An 8,844-nucleotide genomic window follows, 5' to 3' on the forward strand; every position below is an offset into this window, starting at 1 on the left:
CCATAACATGTCGACATATATATAATAACCATCAATAACCAGCAACACATATAATTATACAGATCTACCAGTCTAACACATACTCAGCATAACATTAATCTAGTGTATCAGGATATAAAATCCAGTGGGCTAGCCTTGGTGCCTTCGACCCACAAGTATAGTGAGGAAAACTCACCTCACAGTCTAATATGATAGCAGAAAGAACATTGCTCCAAATGCCAACTCTACCGATCACCTATACAATCAAACAATGATCTAGTCTCAAACTACTGCTTAAAATACCCAAAATACCCCTAGGTTAAAGTCAACGGTCAAAAATCAAAAGTCAACCTACAGTTGACTGCCATGTCGTGGCCTTCCTTGGCCACATCGTGGCCACAAATCGCCAAAACAGATGGGTCATAGCCCAATCGCCATGTTGTGGCAGTCCAAGCCACGTCGTGGTCACTATTCCCTTAACAACTTAATGGATTAAGTCAATTTCTTTATTCCTAAGGGATCCAAAGCCCAGATCTGGTCCATTCTAGGGTCTAAATTAATAAAGTTTCCAACTTTATCCCTTAAGTCCTTCCCATGAGCAAAGATCTCCATTCTAAGTACAAAAAGAGCAAAAGCTCAACATGACTTAAACAATAAGCTCTTAATCCCTATAGTCATTTCGTCCAAAACTCAGTTCTAGTCTCAATTAACATTCTAAGTCATAAAGTTTCCAACTTTATGACTTTTCATGGCTATAAGGTGTCCAAATCTTAAACCTTAACATTTCACAATGTTCTAAGCCACATAATACATGCATGGAGAAAAGTGAAGGGTTAAGATCCCGTTTTTATTACTCTAAACATCCCAAAGCGTCCAAAAGGGAAACTCATTTGGTCTAGAGCAGTCCAAACTCACATAGAGTAAGAATATGGGGCTAAAAGCACGTAACTTCTAAAACTAGTAAGATCTAGAGAGATAATCATCAAGTTCATAACTTTATACCTTCTGGGGGTTGTTCAATAAGTGAAAAGCTCATATCTACAAAGCGTGGAGCTCCTTTCTTGCTTCCTAATGGCTTCATTCTTTAAAAAGTGGACACCAAACACCAAAATGAGCTCAAGAAACCACAAATGGAGATTAGGGTTTGTAAGGGACAAAGTGGGCAATAGAGGTTAATGAGGGAAAAAGTCTTGGGTGTTAATGATGCTTAAATAGGGCTCAAACCCTAAAAAAATTAGGGTTTTTACCAACAGCGGCTGCCATGCCGTGGAACCTAAAGCCACGCCATGGTGGTCCATTAAAAGCCAGCTGCCAAAATATTTCCACGCCATGGTGAGACTCCACCACGTCGTGGCCACCCAGAATAACATTTGGCACTTGTAAATTAAATTCATGCCTAGAACGGGTGTTACAATTCTCCCCCACTTGAATCAGACTTCATCCTCGAAGTTCTCAATTGTGTATAACTTAGGGTAGTGCTCACGCATCTCTGCCTCAAGTTCCCCTGTCCACTCGGAACCCTTCCGATGCTACCACTGAACCTTGACCAAAAGTAGTACCTTGTTGTGCAAGGCCTTCGTCTTCCGATCTAGAATCGTCATCGGTCTCTCAACATACTTCAGACGCTCATGGGAATAAAACTAGTTTTATCTTGTTCAAAATCAAAGTCTTTCGTTGCCATGTTTATATTTTTGAAACAATTTTGAATAAAAACCCAACAATTGGTATCAAAAGCCATTTTTTGGAAGATTAGTTAGATTATTTGTTAAGTTGATGAAATCTTTGGTTTTGGAAAACATGGATGGTTTTCTCTTTGCAAGAAAAATCCACACATATTTTATATGACAACTTCAAAATGTTTATAATTGTTATTTTTTACTAAAAGTTTACATACATCCTTTTAGTCATAAAAGTTGTCTTATAAAAACAAAGAGTTGTTTTATATAATTTTGAGTATATAAATGTGTATGATGTGCATAAACTAGCCAATGACCTTTGTGTTGTTGTTTGTGTTGATTTGTTGAAAATTAGTTGCAATATTTATTTATTCATATAGTATGTAATAATTAAATAGGTTAGTTTTCTTCATTTATTTTTGTAACGAATAGATTAGTTTTTAGAAATAATTTATTTGTATAAAATGTAACAAAAAATGAAGATGAGGCCATTTTTTGAAGACCAAAAGGTAATTTTCGCAAGTTTGAAGTGTGCAGGGGAAAATGCAACCTTTCTGCAAACTCTTGCAAAAGGTTTTGTTGTTGGCAGCTTCCCTTGGAGCTGTTGGACCTAATGCAACCTTTTCTGCAGCCTTTTCTGAAAAGTGTTGCATGTTGTTGAATTATTACTTTCAAAAAGTTTTTCAACCTTTTGCAAGCAATGAGTGTTTTCTCAAGTGGAAGCTTCTACAACAACATTACTAGAAGACTTTGGTCCCTTTAAATGTCTCTTTAGGAATAGACTTGGCATTTTGTGATGGCTTACAAAATGTCATTAGTTGGCTTGGTTTATGCACATATGTTTATAACATGCTTGTGTTGTTTTATATTTATGTTGTTATTGTTATGTTATGGTTGATAAATTAGTTTTTTAAATGAAAAATAATATTTGAACATAAATAAACATCACACAGGAGTTTGGTTTTAATGATATTTACCTTCTAAGATAAGATGGTAAAATAGTTTTAAAATTAAAACAAGTTTTATCGTTAAAACTAGTAACCGTTAAATTTCGGGATTAAAATTATATAAGTTTAAAATAGAGATTTATAAACTTATCAAACTCTAAATCTTATTTTATAAAATGAAGTTTTATTAAAAGGTGTACAAATGTTCTAAAACGCTCAAATGTAAGACTTAATACTAGCTATTAATATTTGATCGCGTCAAATAAAAAAATTGTTAAAATGTGATTTTTTTCATAAAATAATATTTTTTAAAGTATATTGGTGTCGAAATATTACTACACCTAATTTTACCTACTATCTAACTAGGCGTTCGACTAAATGCAGTGGAACTTTTCGCAAATAGTATATCACAAACAGTCGGGTATCAAACCCAATGATGGTTTTAATGAACTAATTTATCTACTAATAATTAATCTAAGAAAATCAAAAGTTAATTTGGTTTTTATCCGATTTTGCAAGTTCAGAAAAACTTATTCACTCAATTGTCAAATTCAGTCAATGACTAAAAACACTTCTGTTTAGTTCGAATTCACTTCTCCTCAATGGTTAGCTACTTATTATGGATAATTCATTTGGTTACTAGTTTAAATATTATTATTAATTTAAGTCCAAATATACGAATGCTTAACCAATTCATGTAGAACTATGCATGGTCACACATAATTTAACACAGAATCGATTATGAATTATGAATGGAGCTATGTAAGATTGATTAAACAAACACAATTATAGTCACAATATATGTTCTCCAGCACAGCCAACTTTAATAACTTTAATTACTTATCGAAAATTGGTTCAATCCTAACTCTAGTAATCTAATGGTCACTAAATTACTAGGTGTCAAGTTCATGCAAATTAATAGTCACTTAGTTGCACAGAACATGAATTCAAGCAATTTAAGTATCAAATATTAGCATGCTAGGTATTAACAATCAAATACAAGCTTTTAACCAACTAGTAAGTTCCATAACTAATAAACCAATCCGTGGGTTGAAGCTTCATATAGCTAAACAAAAGCAGCTAGATTCAACTACTCATAGCTAAAATCAAGCACACAAATTCAATGTATAAAAACATAATTTATTGTAACAACTTAAAGTAAAATTTATGATCTTTAATCACTTTTACTTCCTTGGATGTTTAGCACTAACACTCTCTGACTTAATTTCCTTCAGAATTCGACTTCTAAACCCTTCAATCTCCAGCACCACTCCCAAAATCGTAAGTACCAAGGATATATATAGTTTCTGGTAATTACCCTGCTCACGTCGTGAGACATTGAAGCTCACGTCGTGAGCTCAGTTATAATTTGTATCGAACATGTATTCTTTCCTCCGGATGTTTATCTTCTAGAATGTTGTAGTTCACGCCGTGAAAGGTAATTCCTCACGTCGTGAGGTCGTCTTTTAGCTGAAATATTCATCTTTTAAGCTCCAATCCTCCAAAGTTCCGATCCTTGTCGCTTTTGGTCCTTTTTTTTCAAGAATGCTCATTTTGGCTGCAAAATACAATTCAATCTTATAAGTATCTTAAATCCTTGCAAATAACCAAAATATGCATAAAAATGTATTCAAATATTGCTTAAAATTATGTCTAAATATGGCAATATCAAATACCCCACATTTATCTTTTGTTTTCCTTCAAGCAGAACAAATTAATTTTAAGTTAAACTCTCATCACTAATATCACATAAAACAATCCATTTTGAACTCAACCATTATACCAAGACCTCAATGTGCATATTTGTTTCTAAGGTCCTAACAACTTTCCCAATCCTAGCTACACACAATCCTTATGAACCTTCACCCCTTAGCTTATACGACACTCATTTCTATAACCCTCCGAATCAATCCTCAGAAATATTTCTTAACCTCAATGTATTTTTTAGTTAAACTACCCAAGCATACATAATCTAGAAAGAATTACAATTTTGAGATACCACAATGGAGCTCTTGAAATTCTTCACTTCTTTGAATAATTGATCTTTGATTTCTTTGAATTCACCCCTTTTTTTGTTTGATTTTTGGTATCTTCAACTTTTTGAATTTCTTCAGAATTTTGATCTTTTGATATTCATACTTTGACAACTCCAAAATTCTAACAACTTTTTTATAATTTTCTCTCTCTTTTTTTTTTAAATATCTCACTTTTTGTCACACCCCCGAACCAGACGGCGGAAACGTCCGAGGGCTCGCGTGACTTAAATTGAAATATCATCACAATGAATATACATGAAACATAACACATTCATCACCAAACATTACATAGTACAACTGGCATTGTTTACATCAAGTACAAGGTTTACATTACATGATTCCAAAATATAAAGTGTTTGGTGATTAGCAACTACAAAAGAAACTTTCAACACACTGGATGCTTCCTTGTCTAACGATTACCTGAGAATACAAGTTATTTTGAAAACGGTCAACATATATAATGTTGGTGAGTTCATAAGTGTGTTTGATGTAAAATAGTTTATGTCGTTCGTAAAACCCAGAAAATCCGATATTTCTGTATTAAGACTTTTCTTGAAAATGTTGTGATGATCCTGTAAGTATATGCGTGAATGATTTCAAAACATGAATAAATGAGAAGTTTTTCATTATAGTTTTTGAAAGTACAAATGAGCAAGATTGGTTTCCCCGGAAAACCCGATGTTTTCCGATAAAAGTTATGATGGTTTTACAGTATTGTATCGTCACATCGAATGAATATGATTTCCCTTGATTACTTAAATGATATCGGATTTCTATGTGAGTCGTTATAATCATGCATGATAATGACTAGTTCATCTGTCTTGGCATTCTAATGAACACCAAAATTTGATCTTAAGATTTTGTCACCCTTGACTGGCCGAGTCTAACTGTAGCGAACATCTTAGGTGTGGGGGAGTCACCCCCGTATAGATCTATACACAAACTCTCGCTCTCCTTCCAGGAGACTTTGATTACAACTACAGACTACGACCGACACTTAGTGGTGTCACTCGTTATTACTCACTTAATCCACATGAATTTGATTAACCTTGATTAATGACCTGATTTTAGTTTACTTGAAAAGAAGGTAAGCCTAACAGACGAGGAGAAGAGGACTACTAGGCCCTACTAATTTCGTATGTCATTTAAGGTTGACGAGTATACGAAAGGCGCGTTGGCCCATTTCGCATAAGGTTTATTTGGACCTTACTAGTAATGCAAATGGGCCACTGAGGCCCAATAGCATGTAAAAACCATTGAGGGTCCCTTAAGCATGTAATTGGGTCACAGGAGGCCCAATAACATGTATTATTTATGGTGGGCCCAAAAGTCATGTTAATGAGTACGAAGGCCCATTAAGCATGATTAGAATCTCTCAAGCCCAACCATTTGAATGCTTACTTGTTTTGTATAGTATTAATGTTACGAGTTTTTTAATCGATATGTCGTAAAAATCACGAATTTGTTTTATAACGATTCATAGATTTATAAAAATAGTTATTTTTCTATTTAAAACCCATAAGTTATAAAGTTTTGTATATTATGACCCCATTATTATTATTATTAACATAATTGACCAAAAACATTAGTTTGACCTATTCAGCCCCTTATTTTGTAAAGTTGGCAGTTTTAGTCCTTAAAAAAATGACATATTAGGTCCTTGAACTATTTTTCTTGACATTTTTGACCCAAACACTTATTTAAATAATGTTTTAAGCCCAAAAGTAAATTTTTGGAAAGTTTCAACCCTTTAGTTAAAAGACTTGCATTTTAATTCACATTTTTCGCAATTTTTACACTTTTTACCCAAAATCCAAAATCTTTGCATTTTCAATCCTTTTTGGCAAATAAGGTCATTTTAACCGCAGAAATAGATTCATTTACTTTTCTACCCACTGTTTTGAGAAATTTACCATTTCAGCCCCTTAAAACCATTTTTTTCGCAACTTTGGGCCTATGGGTCGAAAAGCCCAAAATTTTAGCCCAATAAGCTACAAATTTCATTTTTAGTCCTTTGAAAAACATAATGTTCATAGAAACTTCCATTTTAACTGTTTTGACATTTTGAACCTTGTAAAAACCGTAAATGACAACTTTTTCCCAAACTTTTATTTATTTGACAAAAATAGTCCAATAATGAGTTATATGTTGTAGTGTGTTATTTTAAAGCTTGTATAGTAGTTTATCTTGACATGTTAAGTGAAATATGACCTAGATCACATATTTTTCCTTCTTGAACTATAGATCTCGAAATATCTTTCATTTTTAGCACATATTTACCACAAAAACACAAGAAATCACACATAACATACATATACACATAGATCTTCACATTTTACTTGTATTCTCCCCCATAAATCATATGAAAACCGAAAATAGAGGGGTATGAACTCACCTTTGCTTGTTGTTTTCGATTTGAAGAAAGAAATGGAGGAGTTTGATGCTACTTTCGGCCCTAGCAAGCTTTCTTGGGTGGATCTCGAACTTAGTATGTTTCTAGGAGTATGATCAAGAATTTAAGGTGGTAAGAAGAGTGAATGAGTGTAGAAAGGAACTATGTTTGCAAGATCTTACCACTAGAGTGTAGCTTGAAGTGATTTTTGGATGAAATCTCCTTGAAATGCTTCTAATTCTTTAAAGTCTTGATGAGAGGGAAGGGATGTTCTTGAATGTTTTACTTAGAGAGAGTATGAAATGTTTTGTGTGTGTGTGTTGATTCTCGGCCGCAAGTATTAAGAAGAAGAAAAGAGAGAGTGAGGTGACCCTTATAGATGTATGTTGGTCCATGCATGGAAGTATGAAGTGTAATAAGGAGGTGGCACTACAAATGTCAACCCTCATTTCCCCTCTTTTTTTTTTGTTTTCTACTTGGGCCGAGAGAGAGGGAAGGAAGAGAATGACTTGGGCCTTTTATGCTTAAGTCCATAATATGAAGCCCAATTTGATGGTTTTTGGCCCATTGGGTCTTTAGAGTAGGTCACGGCCCAATTTTTGTATAAGAGAATGGATTTGAGTCCATTAAAGCTAATTGAATTTGTTATGGCCCAATAAGGCCCATTAGAGATAAACTAGTCCATTTTAGGCTTATAAGGCCCAAAAAGTTAAGTTTCATGAAAGTGGGTTGAAATAGAGCCCAATTACGAGTTCTAAGCCCAAAATAGTCACATTGGAAGTTTATTGGCCCATTAGGCCCAATAAGGAAATCCTAATCCATAATGGGCTTAAACCGGGATTTCTAGGGCTTTCAACTTTACTTGATGAACCTAGGTTTGAATGTGTTTCCATAGGTTGAACTTCAAGCATAACATGAATTAGGGTTTACGAGTTTACAGTAGATAATGTTTACAAGAGTATAGAATTTCCTAGCTAGAATGCTAGTTGTGACATCATCCCCCTGTTAGAGGGAATTTCGTCCCGAAATTCTTTTTGAAGCTAGATTTGAGAATGCGAGAGTAGGTGAGGGTACTTTTGCTTCATCTAGTCTTCGCGTTCCCACGTGAATTCTGGTCCACGTTTCGCGTTCCACCGAACCTTCACTATTGGAATGTGACTTTGCTTAGTACGCTTCACCTCCCTGTCCATGATCTTGACGGGTTCTTCCACGAACAGGAGATTCTCGTTGATTTCGATTTCTTCCAATGGAATGACGAGAGTTTCGTCGGACAGGCACTTCTTCAAATTGGAAACATGGAACACGGGGTGTACACTGCTGAGTTCGGTAGGTAGCTGCAGTCTATAGGCCACGGGACCGATTCGAGCAAGAATCTCGAATGGTCCAATATACCGTGGGTTTAGTTTTCTCCGTTTCCTGAAACGGATCACCCCTTTTCCAGGGAGAGACTTTTAATAACACCCGATCCCCGACTTGAAATTCCAAGGGCTTTCACCGTTTATCAGCGTAGCTCTTCTGTCGGTCGCGTGATGCTTGAAGTCGAATTTTTGATTTGAACTATTTTCTCTGTCGTTTCGCGTATGATTTCTGGTCCTGTTAATGCATTGTTTGGTGTCTGCCCTCTTGCCAGTTGAGTGTCGCCTACCTCTGTCCAACACAACGGTGATCTACATTTACGACCATATAATGCTTCGAAAGGAGCAACTTTGATGCTTGTGTGATAACTGTTGTCGTACGAAAACTCAATTAAAGGTAAGCGGGTATCCCACGACCTTCCAAAGTCTATCACACACGCTCGAAGCATATCCTCAAGC

The sequence above is a fragment of the Lactuca virosa genome, chromosome 6 (genome assembly GCF_052849685.1).
Source record: "Lactuca virosa cultivar CGN04683 chromosome 6, Lactuca_virosa_CGN04683_v6, whole genome shotgun sequence".
Lineage (NCBI taxonomy): Eukaryota > Viridiplantae > Streptophyta > Magnoliopsida > Asterales > Asteraceae > Lactuca > Lactuca virosa.